The sequence below is a fragment of the Orcinus orca genome, chromosome 9 (assembly GCF_937001465.1).
Source record: "Orcinus orca chromosome 9, mOrcOrc1.1, whole genome shotgun sequence".
NCBI lineage: Eukaryota > Metazoa > Chordata > Mammalia > Artiodactyla > Delphinidae > Orcinus > Orcinus orca.
Window position 1 is genome coordinate 90,634,254 of NC_064567.1, and position 16,847 is coordinate 90,651,100.

Here is a 16,847-nt window from a genome sequence, read left to right on the forward strand (position 1 = left end):
TCATTTTTAACAAAGTTGCCAAGATACTTCAATGAGAAAAGGATAGTCTTTCAACAAATGATGCTAGGACAACTGGATACCCATATGCAAAATAAAATAAAGAACTTAGACCCTCAACTTATACTATGTACAAGAATTAACACAAAATAGGTCATAAATGTAATGTCTAAAACAATAAAACTCTTAGAAGAAAACACAGGAATAAATCTTTGTGACCCTGGGTTAGTAAATGAATTCTTAGATATGACACCAAGAGTATAACCAACAAAAGAAAAAACAGATACATTGGACTTCATCAAAAATAAAAATTTTGTGCTTCAAAGGACACCATCAATGAAGTGAAAAGTCAATCCACAAAATGGGAGAAAATATTTGTAAATCACATACTGATAAGGGACTTGTAACCAGAATATATAAATTTTAAAACTCTTATAAATCAATAAGATAAATGACTCAACTGAAAAAATTGGCAAAACACTTAAATAGACATTTCACCAAAGAAGACATATCAATGGCTAACAAACACGAGAAGATCCTCAATATTATTAGTCATTAGGGAAACGCAAGTAAAACTACAATGAGATACCTCTACATACCCCCTAGAATGGCCATAATAAATATGTATTGACAGGTAAGGATGTCATGAAACTGAAACCCTCATACATTGCTGATGGGAAAGTAAAATGATACAGCCATTCTAGAAAAGAGCTTGGCAGTGTCATAAATAGTCAAACATAAATATACCATACAACACAGCAATTCCACTCCTGAGTACCTCAAAGAAATGAAAACATCACTACAAAGACTTACATGCTAATGTTCACAGAAGCATTATTCATAATTGCCTCAAACTGGAAACAATCCAAATGTCCATCCACTGCTGAACATATAAACACAATGTGGTATCTCAATACAATGGAATTCCACTGATACATGCTACCGTATGAAGGAACCTCAAAACGTTTATGCTAAATGAAAGAAGCCAGATGAAAAAGATTCCATATTGTATGATTCCATTAATATGAAAAGTCCAGAAAATGCAAATTTGTAGAGCGAGAGAGCAGATCAGTGGTTGCCTTGGAGTGAGAGAAGACTTTGCAAATGGCTTCAAGGAAATGTGGGGGGAAGTGATAAAAATATGCAAAGCTGGATGGTGGTGACAGTTGCTGTATTAGTTTCCTATGCTACATGACAAGTTACCACTAATTTAGAGGCTTAGAACAACACATATTTATTATCTCACAGTTTCTCATAGGTCAGAAGTCTAGGCACAGCTAAGCTGAGTCTATCAAGGTGTGGGTCAGTCTGCTTTCTCATCTGGAGTTTAGGGTCCCCTTTCAAACTCACTCAGTTGTTACAGAACCCAGTTCCTTGTGGCTGAAGGACTGCAGTCACTCTTCTCCATAAGTAATTCACAATATGGATAGAAGCTCCTTCAAGGACAGTGGGAGAGGTTCCCCTTCAGAGGCTCACACCTGATTACATCAGGCCAGCCAAGATCATCTCTCTTTCCATTAACTCATAACTGACTGACTTGGGACCTTGACTACGTCTGCAGAATCCCTTTACCTTAGCCATATACTGTAACCTAATTATGGGAGTGCCATCCCATCATATTCTCAGGTCCCACCCACACTTTCAGGGAGGGTATTTTACAGGGGAAAGAATCTTCCAAGCCAGTTAGAAATCTGCTTACCATAGTTACACAAGTTATACATTTATTTTAAAATTCACGGAATTGTATACTTACTATGGGTAGATTTTATGATATGTGAATTATAGCTCAATACAACTATAAAAAACAAATCCCATGAAAACAAAAAGTTGTCCATAGTACCATAATTCCAATTTTTATTTGGGCCACTTTTGTTTTCATTAAATAAACTAAACCTTAGGATTATCTTCTCTAGGAAATGATTCAAGAGAAAAAAGATCTGCATTGATTTATCATGCCCTTTATAATGTGTTACACCAGTTAATTCATAGTAACCACTTCACAGGGACACTGCAGTCAACTTTTCCCCTAGTTGGGTTTTATTCCTCTGTCAGCTTTCTTAGTAATGAATGGAGGCTCACTCAATTCAAAGACTTCAGATTTCCAAAGAGAATAGGGTTACCTCACCACAAGAGTTTCCACTCTCTGATTTCTCCACCAGGGAGTGGTTCCATTTTGAGCTTCCCTCAAACAAAGCAAAGGCAACAATGTTTGGTCACATGAAGGCTCCATTTTGCCAGCTGCATACTTCCTAAAGTTTCATTCACCCAGAGGTCAGGAACTGTGAGTTCTGGAACTCTTCCTGGTGTCCCAGGAACGTCTTTGAAGTTTGGCCGCTCGTGGTATTTTGTGTGTGCTGAACCTGCTGCCTAAAACCAAATGTTTCTTAACTTCAGTCTATTCCGAGAACCTTCAGTGTCTAAATAAGAGCTTGCTCTACAAAACACACAGCAAGCCAGTGTAATTCTACTTCAGGTGCTATCTAGAGCCCACGGAGCATTACAAATTCCCCAAGGGATGCCCAACAATGTCACCTGGATGGTTATCTTGTAGGTGTGTTGTTCTTAAGTCCAAACTTAACTGTTACCATGGAAATAAAATACAAAAGGAGCTGTCCATCCTGGAAAACAAAAACTGCTGAGAACTCTCATTCAAGGGCTTTCTATTGAATGTGGAAGGAACTCTTCTACATAATTTGTTTTTTATAAAAATAAAAATCTTTCTTGGGAATGTGCCAGAGTTATCTGCCTATATAACACATGGACCACCAGTGTTTAAGCAAATTTTTAGAAGTAATAATTTACATATTTTTAAAAATTAGGGCAATTTGCCATCTGCAGTCCTATTGATGAAAATGACCACAACATCAGGTCATTTGGAGAATCTTAAAAGCTTTATTCCATTATTCGAAGGCACAGTCCCATGACTTGAATATGCTACAGATTAGACTTTCTACATTTACCTAAATAGCATCTTCAGGACATGAACTGATATCTTCTCTACACAAGGTTTCTAAGGGAAATGAAGGTTTCTCATGGAAGTTTGGGTCATAATCTATAACTCACAATATGCAGAAACTAAAATTCCATTCCTTGTTGTTTCTCAAAGCAGGATAACATAGTAGCTCTTAGGAGGTAAAACTATGGGACAGGGGTCAGACTCCTTGGGTTAGAATCCCAGTTCCACAACTTAACAGCTGTGCTATTTTGATTCATTACTTAAACTCCCTATGCCTCAGTTTCTTCATCTATAAAATGGGTTTAATAACATAAAGCAGGGGGTGGCCAAATCTGGCCCACTGTCTATTTTTCTAAAAAAAGTTTCATAGGAACATGAAAATGCCCACTCATTTACATTTCATCTGTGACTGTTTGGAGAGAGACCCCCAAAGTCTAAAATATTTACTGGTAGAGACCTCCAAATTCTAAAATATTTATTACCTGGCCCTCTCCAGAGAACATTTGCTGGTGTCTGACATAGAATGCTACTGTGAAGATTAAATGAGATCATTCATGTAAGGTGCTCCATATAGATGAGCCGCCAATAAGTGTCAAGGATTACTGTTATTTATAAATGGTAAAAAGTTGTAAAAATCATTGTGCTTTCATTTCCTACAATTCAGGGAGGCATCTCTCTATATACCACCTCAGGAGCAGGCTGCCCGTGAAGCAATGGCTCGGGACGAACAGGCTCAGCCCCTTTCATTGACTGGGGCCGAGGTGCTGTGATGGCAGGATGTGAGCTGCAGCTGTCGGGCAGGGCAGGGAGCCTGTGGGCCACAGACAGCAGCTGCTGCGAGTCATCCGTTTCAAGTAACTGATACGCTGTCCTTCCTTGATGGAGGATCGCTTGGTCACAGGTGTGTGACACATGCATATTCATCACTGGCCCCACTCCCAACTGGAGAGGGGATTGGAGGAGTGGGAAGAGCTGAAATTATGCTTAGATGATGATCAGAGACAGCCCTTTCCATTTTCCCTGGCAGTAACTGCTTTCCCAAGATGCACTGTGCTTGTCCAGAGTTGGAAATAAGGAGCGTAGTCCTGCACATAATATTTTAAACTGTGAGTTTGGTGTAACAAAACAATTCAGAATGATAAAACGGATCTAAGGCTGATAATTTATCCTAGAACTGGCACTGCTAGCCCTGTATTAACACACTTACAAATAAACTTTGGTCGACGTCAAACGTTACAATGGTTCCCATAAATCTTTCAAACCACCTTCACTAAATTGTCTTTCAGGGCAAATATTTAAAAGACCTAAAGAGTTTATACCGAGAGAGTGATTTTCAGAAACAAACCACCGTCTGCCCTCTGCTCCTTCTAGAGCCTTGGACATTTCACTCCATCACATTGTGCCTCACTGTCCTGCATGGAAAAGAGGAGGTGTAAGAAACTGCAGGACTAAAAACAGCCATGGTTCCAAATTACTTCCTGCTGGATGCTGGTGGGTTTTCATTAGTCTCTCCTAACTCCAGGAGGGAACCACAAATTGGCAAATGGTTTACATATTAAAATGGAATTACGGAATCACACAAATGCAGACATTTTAAAGTTCTTGGTGCTCATCCCAAGAACCTTCCTACCAAATCATCTCATTGATATGATTTAAAACAACCTGGCCCTTCCATGGATGAGGCAGCTTATTAAATGCTGTACACATGACACTAATAATTAGGGTCACTGCCATGCGGGAACTCACCATCCAAGACAGACAAGGCTGGCGCTGGTGGAAATGAGGAACTCACACCAAGCCGCCAGACGTCATTAAGGACTAGCTAAAATGGCTTCAGAGTTTCCAATTCATTCCTACTAATATTCATGTTGATTAAAAGAGCTTGGCCATCCTGCTGCCTCAACTAGACAGAAGGGCTGCCTGAGTACAGTGAGCTACAGAGTTCTCCCCAGGACCATGCTTCACCCTGTCCCACTGAAGCAGGCTGGTGGCTCACCAAGCCTTTGCGTTCCTCAGCAGGAGGAAATATCAGCCCCCATACTGTGTTTTCCAAGTCAAGAGACACCTCCCGACTGGCAAGGCGCAGCCAGGGCACCCGCAGAGACTTCAACAAAATACACCCGCGGAAGTTCCCAGGTGACGGCAATTTACGCGAGAAAGGCAGCCAAGTAGAAGTCCACTGGATTACAGCCAAAAAGAATAATCGAGGGCTTCCCTGGTGGCACAGTGGTTGAGAGTCCGCCTGCCGATGCAGGGCACACGGGTTCGTGCCCAGGTCCGGGAAGATCCCACATGCCGCGGAGCGGCTGGGCCCGTGAGCCATGGCCACTGAGCCTGCGCGTCCGGAGCCTGTGCTCCGAAAAAAAAAAACAGTAATTGACTGATTAAACTACCAACTTCATACCTTTGTCCAGTTAATCAAATGAATACTCTGCCACCACCACTCCCAATATTTCTGTGCTTTAATTCAAAGTACAGAGCCTTTCTAACTAACTGACTTATATACACATACTCCTTGGTACACGAAGTAGACATTGACAGATATAGATACAGACATATGAACATAGAGATGTGAAGGGGCTACATTTTCACCCTTTCCTTTTTGTAAGGGATAAACTTAGAAACAGGTGACCTTATTATTGCATTCTGTATTGGTTTCCTAGGGCTGCCGTCACAAAGCCACACACTGTGTGGCTTCAACCACAGACATTTATGGCCTCACAGTTCTGAAGGCTAGAAATTCAAGATCAAGGTGTCAGCAGGGTTGGTTCTTCCTGAGAGCTGTGAGGGAGAGTCTGTTCCATGCTCTCTCCTGGCTTCTGCTGCTTTGCTCGCAATCTCTGGCACTCCTTGGCTTGTAAGTTCTCTGCCTTCATTTCTACAAAGCTTTCTTCAACCATGCCTGCCTCCAAGTTTCCTCTCCTTAGAAAGCCACTACTCAGTGAACTAGGGCCAACTCTAATGACCTCATTTTAACCGTAAAGACCCCATCTCCAAATGAGGTCACATTCTGAGGTACCAAGGGTTAGGGCTTCAACATACGAATCTGATGGGGGACACCCTTTGACCACCTTCCCATTCCTAAAGCTCTGTGTCTACACCCAGGTCAATGATGACTAGTAGTTTTTCAGCTTTACTGAGGTATAATTTGACAATAAAATTGTAAGATATTTAAGTGTGTATCGCGGTGATTTGATACATGTTTACATTGTGAAAGGATTCCTCCCATCTTGTTAATTAACACACCTATCACCTCACATATTTCCTTTTCTGTGTGTGAGAACATTTAAGTTCTACTCTCTTAGATACAATGCCGTATTGCCAACTACAGTCAGCATGTTATACATTAGATCCTCAGACATCTTTTAGCTGAAAGGCTGTTCCCTTTCACCAACCTCTCCCTATTTCCCACACCCCCAGCCCCTGGCAACCACTGTTCTACTATGAGTTTGACTCCTTTTTATTAAATTAAAGATTCTACACTTAAGTCATATCATGCAGTGTTTGTCTTTCTCTGTCTGGCTTATTTCACTTAGCATAATGCCCTGCAGGCTCATTCTGTCACAAACGGCAGGATTGCCTCCTTCCGCATGGCTGAATAATATTCCATTGTGTACATATACCACATCTTCTTCATCCGCTCGTCTGTTGATGGACAGTTAGGTGGTTTCCATCTCTTGGCTATTATAAATAACTCTGCAATGAACATGGGAGTGCATATATCTCTTCGAGATCCCGTTTTCACTTCCTTTGGATAAATACCCAGAAGTGGGATTGCTGGATCATATGGTGGTGCTAATTTTAATTTTTGAGGAACCTCCATATTGTTTTCCATACTGGCTATGTGGCTGTTATTTTTAAATATCTATTTCTTGTCTGAGGTACAAAGGCACAGAGTAAATACAAACAATGATATACATATAAACGCGCTCAAAAGCCTCATTGTGTGTGTCTCTCTTTATATCAAACCTCTAAGCACATGCAGTTTGTGAGCTGGATGAATTTAATATATTAAAATGGTTTCATGCTTTATTGATTTGCGGTATTGATAGTCATGGCTGACAAAAAAAATTACTGACTGTCCTCTTGAAAAATATGAATAGAATATGGCTTGGGTAAAACACGATTAGATTTCAAAGACTATTACGGACACTGAATACAACTGGAAAAAATGTATTTGCTGAATTTACACCTTTTTTATCATATGGACTCAATCTGACTTTCACATATATATTATCGTTTGTTGAAAGTTAAGAATATAGTTTGTGTTTTGAAAACAGTCCCACCATGAAGCACCAAAAAGGGTACCCATCTCACAGACTGCAGCATGAGACGACTTCATTTATTCAAAATCAAGGAGACATGGTTGTTGCTAAGGATGTATGAAACATACACATCTCTGAAGCAAATCTGGCAAAGTATCATAGTGAACAAAATGGCTACTGTCTACCTAATAAGAACACAGACCGATGTTGTCTTTCAGCACTTTCCTTTTCATCATCATTGGTCCTAGTGACATACACTCATGAGGTAGGGTTGATGATGAGAAAATTTATGTGGTTTATCTTCATTTTCCAGCTCAAGGAAAAGAAGTACTTAAGCAACTTATCCAAAGCCACACAGTAAAGCAAAGTTTCCTAGTCTATACAGAGTAGCCCAGTATTTTTCAAAATTTAATTAATTACAAATTTCAAGAAAAATTTTCACTCCGGTATCTCTCAAACATGGACCCACTGCTTCAAACCCAATCACTCACTATAATCCACTAACTAGTTGGGAAGGGCCATGCTATAACTCAACTCACATCTTGGAATATAAAGAAAAGTACAGGTAGGAGTACTCAATAAACAACCAAAAAAGGGAGAAAATTCCATTTTTAAAGCTGCAGACTGAGGTCTCCTGATGTGTTTCCCACATCAGCCTTTTTCCACTTTGCATGTCAGTCCCGTATGCCTCACTTCTGATTTCTTCCCATTCAGATGGTGGAAAGCAATCTCAGAAAGTGCTCCAACTCAATCAGTGTGCACCCACCCAGACACCTCCGGAGAGGAATGAGCGTCAGCTTCGGACTTGAAGGAAAGGAAAGCCTTGTGCAAACCTGGAATCATCAGCTGCCGGCAAAGGTAGAAAATGACAGAGGAGCTCTTTGGCGTCACAAGGATGCCATTTAGGGCTACACAGTGGCAATTTCAAAAATGGTACCCTTCTGGATGGAGTGATTTCACCTGCCCACTCAAGTGTCTAATTGAGAACCAGGAAGCAAATTATAATCAGAGAGAATCCAGGCATGAAATTATGAATGTTGGATTTTCCACGGTCTAGACTTTGTCTATGTCTTCAAACAGGGCTGGGGACAAAATTCCCCAATGTTGTCCAACCAAAGATCCACTTGATATTTTGCAATATTCATGGATTCAGTCATTCATTCTTTCATCAAACATGGGGACTCGTGCATATACACCACCATGCATGAGAAATGCAGCTGAGGTTTCTAGTGGAACAGTGCAAGGGCTGGGTTTCCACGCCTAGAAGCCTGAGGAAAGCTGACGGAAGTCTCTTATGAGCAAAGCCAAAAAATGCCTATCCTGGGTGACTATTTTGTTAGTGGCTTTCCTTTATTGGCCTCTCAATGTTATCTAGAGCCAATATACAATATTTTCATACAACTGGGGCACTTCTCCTCACCTACCACGTGTCCACCTCTTTACTGATCTTTATTTAGCCATATTTGCTTGAGTTTCACTTGGAATCTATCATGCTCTTTATTCGTCTACTTAGACATCCTTGAAAAATCATTCCTGAATTGAACTTTGATGCGTTATAGAAGCTCACTCATCATATCACCCTTGTGCAAAGTGAAGAATCCTGTATAACTGAATAATCACCCCAAAATGTGCGTGGCAAGTTCCCGTTTTCATATATCTAATTTTCTCTACCCAGAGCCATCTGTATATAGAGGAACAAATAGCTGGTGAGAAGAGATGATCTCACTGAGAATTGAACTGTGTTATGCTGAAAGAACTTTACCTTTGACTCCTGGTAAATTCTTGTCAATGCCTTTCTTTTCAACATAAATAATGTACCATCATATTTTGTCTCTGCAGAGTGATTTATGAGTTATTTCTATTCTCTGATGTCAAGTAACTTCAATGACCTAACGTACCACAATAAAATCTTTAAAAAATATTTAGAAGTGGGGGGGGATAAATTAGGAGTTTGGGATTAAAATATAAGCACTACTATACATTAAATAGATAACCAACAAGGACCTACTACTGTTTAACACCGGGAACCATACTCGGTATCTTGTAATAACCTATAATGTAAAAGAATGTAAAAAAAAGAAAATGTATGTATAACTGCATCACTTCGCTATACACCTTAAACTAACACAACACTGTAAATCAACTATATTTCAAAAAACTTTTTTTGAATATTTAGTATAAGATGCTATGGAGACCAGTCTCCATTAGCTGAGCAACTGCCGCAAACATTTTTATTCTCCGCCCATCCTCTTCTTTCAGATTTTGTTATTACTTTTCCAGCACTCTGTTCTTTACTCTCTCCTCATTACTTAAAATGCCTCTCCCTCCTTCTGCCATGGGACACTTCTCCAGGATGTCACAATTCTCATTACCCACCTGAGTCTTCCTTCCATTTGAATCCTTCACTCTCTCTGATCTCGACTCTCCCAACCCCAGTCCAAGCAAATAAATCTGACTCCCTCCCTCCCTACTGTTTACCGAGTCCCCTCAGAGCCCTAGGACAGCAATAAACCCTTGATGTATTTTACCATCTACTATGATTTTGCACCACAGTAACTGTAACTAGAAACAGAGACAGAGCCATGGAGTTTTTAAACCCTATTCCAAGTATGAAAATGCAAGTTACCTTAAAATCTATGAGACACAGCAAGTATCTATCATGATTTATGTAAAATACAACATGTGATGTAAGTTATATAATCAAATCCGAAGTAAAATCACTTCTGTTTTTATTACAGTATTAATTATCTCTAAATTTTTACTTTACTATTTAGTTCGTATTATCGCCCTGTCAATGTTACTGCCCTTACAGTAGAACTATTCATCTGACTGTATTACATGTATATAAATAAGGCTTTTCACTACCGTGCCACTAACCATCAAAACAAAAGACTGTGTCATCAAGTCATTTTAATAGTCAAAGATATCAAAGCAAGATTTTTCTAATTGTAGTTTTTATGGAGTACCAGGAAGTGTTTCAAATTACCCCAATGAGTTTGGGATTGACATATACACACTGCTATATTTAAAATAGATAACCAACAAGGACCTACTGTATAGCACAGGGAACTCTGCTCAATACTCTGTAATAACCTATATGGGAAAAGAATTTTAAAAAGAATAGATACATGTATATGTATAACTGAATCACTCTGCTGTACACCTGAAACTCACACATTGTGAATCAACTGTAATCCAATAAAGGAGAAAATATTTAAAAACCCGCAAATTACCCCAAATTATTGCATTTCAATAACCCTGACTTCCCAGTAGCTATCTCATTATTCTAGTTATACACACAGCCAACTTCTCCTTCGTAAATATTTTAAATCAGATGCTCCCAACCAAATTGAATGGGGAAACCATGTGTCGTGTTAAAAACTTCAGTAGGAAATATAACAGTGATGGCCTACCACGAGAAGCAGAAAGCTGAAATCACGCTGCATAAATACACTCATACAGGAAAAAGCACTGATTAGTCCATATTTAGGACAGATTGATCTTGTCATACACCAAAACAATCAATATCAAGACACTGTAATGACATTTTGCAAGGGACGTTGATTGGGCATTTCTGTGTTTATTTCACTGAAGACTAGAGGGGGAAGCAGCAAAACAGTCAGAAGAGTATTTGCAATGCAATTAGGGGGGGACCAGCACATCTGAGTGTATGCCAGACGCAGGGGCCTCCCCTAATTCACACAGTCCAGCGTCTTAATGGGGCGCACAGCATCGAACTGCACTTCCTACAGTTTGAAAACTTTTGTCAGTTAACTAGATGTTTACCGAGGGCCTCGCTTCGGCACTCAACATCCCGGGTACGCCATCCAGCTCTCTGGACGCACTTCCAACACCATCTGTCACTTAAGCTTCCCCGGATTCAAAAATTTCAATTCAAACTAATCTACTCGGCACTCAAACTGAAGCTATAATTCAAACTTCGACATGAAGCTTGAATTCCTTTTCAGTGTTCTTCAACTTTGACCCAGCTCCCCCCGCCCCGCCTTCGCTGAAAAGGGCCAAGACAACAGCCCAGCAAGTGGGGCAGGCAAAACAGACCTCCTTTGTTCACTTTTGTCCTTTCAGCTCCCTATTGAGGTGAGGGACTGAAAAGCCGCACAAGGCTTTGGAAGGCAGCAGTGCACCAGCTCCAGCCATCCTTCCTCAAAGACCACAAAACTCCAGGACGAAACTCTTGGATGAAACACAGTCCATTTTTACCTTAAGGCATAATGAATGGAAGATTAGTACATTTCCCTTCCCTTTCCCTTGAGAGAGAATCTGTTAAGGGTGTTTAACAGGAGTTTATAATGCTCCTCCAAAACGAACGCTGTAAATCACACCATTCAAAAAGCCAAGGGCATTGGAAAGTGGCATGAAATTAGCTTTAAAGTTGAAATTCGGAGAAAAGATCACTCCGTGCTGAATGCATCTACTGAATTTTTTGAATGCTCTCAGCCCACTTGAGAAAGACAAATCAAATTCATTGCATATTACACAGTAGAAGACCTCCTACAGGATTCCCTCAAATGGCCTTGGGAATATATTTTCCTGGTGACAGAGGGTTTTGAACCAATACACCACGCACATCAGAAAACTGAAATATACATATGAATATGGATGTATATTCAAAATATTCTTTCCAGCTCTTCCTATCATCATTTAATAAGAAGAATTTTTTGGACTTTTCTGGCGGTCTGGGGGTTGAGACTCCACGCTTCCACTGAGGGGACTCGGGTTTGATCCCCGGTGAGGGAACTAGGATGCTGCATGCTGCGCGGCACGACCAAAAAATTTAAAAAAAAAGAATTTTTGAAAGTATCATTTTCCTCTGACAGTAACTGTCATTTTCATTCTCCTGTGAATTAAACAATGCCTTAGCATGGGACAATATGGAACAAAATCAGGGAACAACTAAGACAAGATAAGGTTTATTTGTCATTCCTGTTTTTAAACGGAATAAGCCACTTGGACAGTGTGTGCAGCAGATGAGCATTTGTAGAGTCCCTTTATCACTGGCATTTCTTATATTCACTAGTTTTTCAGTCACTTGAAGGAAACCCTGTATCAGACTTTTAAAAATTACCTTTTTCTCGTTTGAAATTCCAAACTTGTAGGCCAGTAAAATAGGTCAATGAAGCTGACACCGTATCTTTTTTATTAGCTCAGCTAAGCAATTATAATTGGGTGGTGAGAGTTTATGCTGTCATCTTTGAAGATTCCGTGGCGGGGAACAATGTCCGATGCAGACTTGTAAATGACAACTTGGGCACATCCCTAAATAGTCAATGTACCATATTCCTATCTGTTCCCAGATATGAGGCAAATGTGCTCTTGGTCTGGGTTAAAATAACAATGTCAAATTTTCCGGTAAAATAAAAGCATACTAATATGTAATCTAACCTCCAAGCAAAATCACTTAGCACAAGAGAACTACAGACATACATACTGTAATTCCACATTTTTTTTTTTTTTTTTTTTTTGCGGTACGCTGGCCTCTCACTGTTGCGGCCTCTCCCGCTGTGGAGCACAGGCTCCGGACGCGCAGGCTCAGCGGCCATGGCTCACGCGCCCAGCCGCTCCGCGGCATGTGGGATCTTCCCGGACCGGGGCACGAACCCGTGTCCCCTGCATTGGCAGGCGGACTTCTCAACCACTGCGCCACCAGGGAAGCCCTAATTCCACATTTTTAAAAATATCACATGAATGTGTGTCACCAAGGCTGGCTTCTCCCAGACTTTGCACAAAGTATGGGGTCAATTAACACTTGTTAGGAACCACACATTTCCTTATTAATAAAAATTAAACCAGTAAATTAGAAAATATTGTGAATGGCTTATTCATAATATACACAGTATATTAATTTATACCTTTTAAAAGTAACAGCTACAGTTCTTTACACCCACAAGGATGGCTATTATCGAGAAAAGAGAAAACAAGTGTTGGTGAAGATGTGGAGATACTGAACCCTTGTGCACTGCTGCCGCAAATGTAAAACAGCACAGCTGCCATGGAAAACAGTATGGTGGTTCTTCAAAAACTTAAAGTGGAATTACTATACGATCCAGCAATCCTACTTCTGGGTATATACCTAAAAGAGTTGAAAGCAGTGATTCAAAAAAGGTATTTGTACACCCACATTCATAGCAGCAAAAAGTGGCAGGTGCCCAACTTGACAGATGAATGAATTATAAAAACATGGTGTGTCCACACAATGGAATATTCTGCAGCTTTAAAAAGGAAAAAAATTCTGACACGTGGATGAGCCTTGAAGACCTTATGCTAAGTGACTTAAGCCAGTCCAAGGACAGATACTGCATGATTCCATTCGTATGAGGTATTCAGGGTAGTCAAATTCATAGAGACAGAAAATAGAAAGGTACTCAGCAGGGGTTGGGGGACGGGGTGAACAGGGAGTTACTGTTTCAATGGGCGCAGAGTTTCAGTTTGGGAAGCTGAGAAAAGTTCTGCAGATGGACAGGGGCGATGGCTGCATAACAATGTGAAGTACTTGATGCCACTAAACTCTACAGCTAAACATGATTACAACAGTAAAGCTTATGTTATATATATTTTGTCACAGCAAAAACAGTAACAGCCAAAAAAAAAAAATCACATTTTCTACAAATATATTGCATTTGCTTCCCCATTTAGAGACAACCTGATACTAAAGATGTCAGAGCTGCTATAAACCTGGAAGCAGAGCCATTCCCATGTCTTCCTCATGTAGCCCTCTCCTTCACATTTTAAGAGGGAAAATAAACATTCATCAGTTCCTTCTGGCACATTTTCTTATTCTTAGAAACTTCAGCCTCTGATGCCAATAAAGACTCTTTCAAACTAAAGGGGCTTTTCATTTGCCTGGGTGGACAAAGGGTTAAATAAAATAAGCCACTGGATTCTTGCCCCTAGCATCCCTGGAGGCTAGGAGTGTCCTACCTGCTCCTTGGTCCTTAACTGGCAGAAAAATTCTGGGTTCCTTAGGGAGAAGCATGAAACAGAAAAGGGAAAATACATCTAACTGTATTTAGTAATTTCCAATCATTTGCAAATCACTTCCTTTTCAGCAACCATCTCAGCATTTGAAGGCTGACCTAAAGCAGTCTTTGGATGCAAACAGACAAAACTTCCTACAGAAGAATACTTTAGGAGCTCTGTATTCTAGCTACATTTGTTATGGGTTACCACACTTCTCAGATGGGAAACGTTCTTTGCAAATGGGGATGAGACTCCAAAGGCTGCTGGCAGAGGCAGCAAATCTGTACTGCTATGGACTGAATTGTTTCCCCCCAAATTCATATGTTGAAGCCCTAACCCTCGAAGTGACTGCATTTGGAGATAGGGCTTTTAGGAGGTAATTAAGGTTAAATGAGGTCATAAGGGTAGGGTCCTAATCCAACAGCATCAGCGGCCTTCTAAGAAGAGGAAGAGAAGGGAACTCTCCAAAGATACAGGCTGAGGAAAGGGTATATGAGCACACAGGGAGAAGACGGCCATCAGCCAGCCAGGAAGAGAGCTCGCACCAGAACCCAGGCTGATACCCTGATCTCAGACTTCCAGACTCCAGAACTGTAAGAACATAAATGTCTCTTCTTTGAGCTACCCAGTCTATGGTAGTTTGTTATGGCAGCCTGAGCTAACTAAGACAAAGACCTTCTGATTTCAAAGTGAGAACATCAGAGGGAAAAAAAGACTGGCATCTCGGTGGTTACCCTTAGGGGAGAGTAATGACTGGTGGAAGCCACAAGAGGGCTTTCTCTGACATTCACAATGTTCTGGTCCTGGATTTGGGCACAGTTACATGGGGTATTCAGTCTGTGCAAATTCATCAAGCTGTACATTTATATGTGGAAAAAAAGGATCTGTGTGTGTAAGTGTGTAGCCATAAATGATAAAACTGGAATTAATCTCCCCGAGGGCAGGAACTCTGCTTTGCTCACCACTGCAACCCCAGTGCTTAGAACAGCAGGCCATGCACTCAGTAAATATCTGTGAATAAATGAATGAATGAATAAAAGTATCTCTATACCAGAAAAGCTTCCTGAGGGGTTCCATTAAATAGCTCCTTTGTACATACACTACATAATATCTGCAGATTCTAATTATACTCAATCAATTAGGCAAGGAAAACTATCCTACATGAAAGAATTATTTGAAATGAGTCTTAAGGAAATTTCCTACAGCCCAAGTGTACACGTTCTCAGCACGTGCTCCCCCTTCTGAAGCACTCACAGCCAATGTGTTGTCACATCTGCCTCACCGCAAGTACCGTTTCCAAAGATGACTTGCTTTTCATTTACTGTGGCTACTCCAATAACAAAAATGATGTGTATTAAGGAGACTGGCCTACAGTCCAAGCACCTCATCACTACCCTGCATAAGACAGCTGGGTGACCTCTCTGAGCCCCAATGTATTCATTTTGAAACCCAAAGATTTAGGAACAATGTTTTCTGACAGCTCTAAAATTCCTGGATTATGCGAAATGTTTAGCACCTTTCCTGTAATGAAGTAGAAAGCAAGCTGAAAGAAGACCATGAGTCAGCAGGATTAAGAAAGCAAAATGAACTCATTTTTCCAACCGGTCATTCAATTACAATCATTCCAAAAGCTATTCCAGGAAGAGCTGATTTCACTGTCATTCACACTCTTGTTTCTTTTAGTTAACATCTTTATAAATGCGCCCCAGTCATATACTTAGGATAGCTAATGCTTTCCTAAGATTTTATACTAGGGTCTTATTCAAATTCAACATCCAATTGGAGGAGTAAAGCTGCTGCCGTCAAAAGAATCTATAAAGGAGATTCAGGGCTGGGGACCTGCAACAGAAATGTCTGCCAAATGGAAATATTTGCCTTTTCTTAAAAAATAAAAAAGAAGTTGTTCTCTCAAAAATTGTGATGTGCCAGGAACCTCTCAGCCTCTCTGGAATCGCAGGTGGCTCTAGTCACTAAGAAGAGCCCAGTGACTGTGGTTGGATTGTGGGTTAACAGCCAAGTACTTAAAAGCTAGCAGGGATAAAGGAACATGTAAAGGAACTGAAGGGCAATACAGGGCAATCAAAAGGCTATTCCACAATACAATTCGCTGAGTTACAATACTGCCTGCTACTGTGAGGTCTGCAGGGGCCACAATTAAATGGGCTTACAGTATGTCCCTGATTTCTGAGCACTGGGTGGTTTTAGGCTTCCTCTAAACTAATGATACGCCTCCAAAAGGCCACATTTTCACAGCCTTGGATGGCCAAAAAGCTAATCCTTGCTTCCTCACTTCCTAGCTATGTGGCCTTGGGAAAGTTACTCGACGTAAGTCTCCGTCTCCTAATTTTTAACATGGGGTTGCTATGGAAACTGATATGATAGATACATGTAACATGCACAGCGGCCCAGCACCTCTGACGCGCTCAGAAAATGTTGACTATCATTACCATTAAAGTAGAAAGTATCCAATTGCCTAAATCCACTTCAGTACTTCTGGAAGGTCTCATTTACTTCTGAGGTATTATTACAATATTTTAATAACAGGGCATGGTTAGCATAAAGCAGTGGCAGCCAAAGCAGCCTAGCCTCCTTACGTACGTTTGTATTCAGTGGCTACCTTGTTCCTTTCCGGATAGCCCCAGGGGGAGCTC

The 16,847-nt window shown here is 40.6% G+C and overlaps 1 protein-coding gene across 21 annotated transcripts in view; it reads right to left on the reverse strand.

Moving 5' to 3' along the window:
* NRCAM (neuronal cell adhesion molecule) overlaps positions 1-16,847 on the reverse strand; it is a 495,304-nt gene that overhangs the window by 476,825 nt on the left and 1,632 nt on the right. The gene's annotated exons all lie outside the window — the stretch shown is intronic.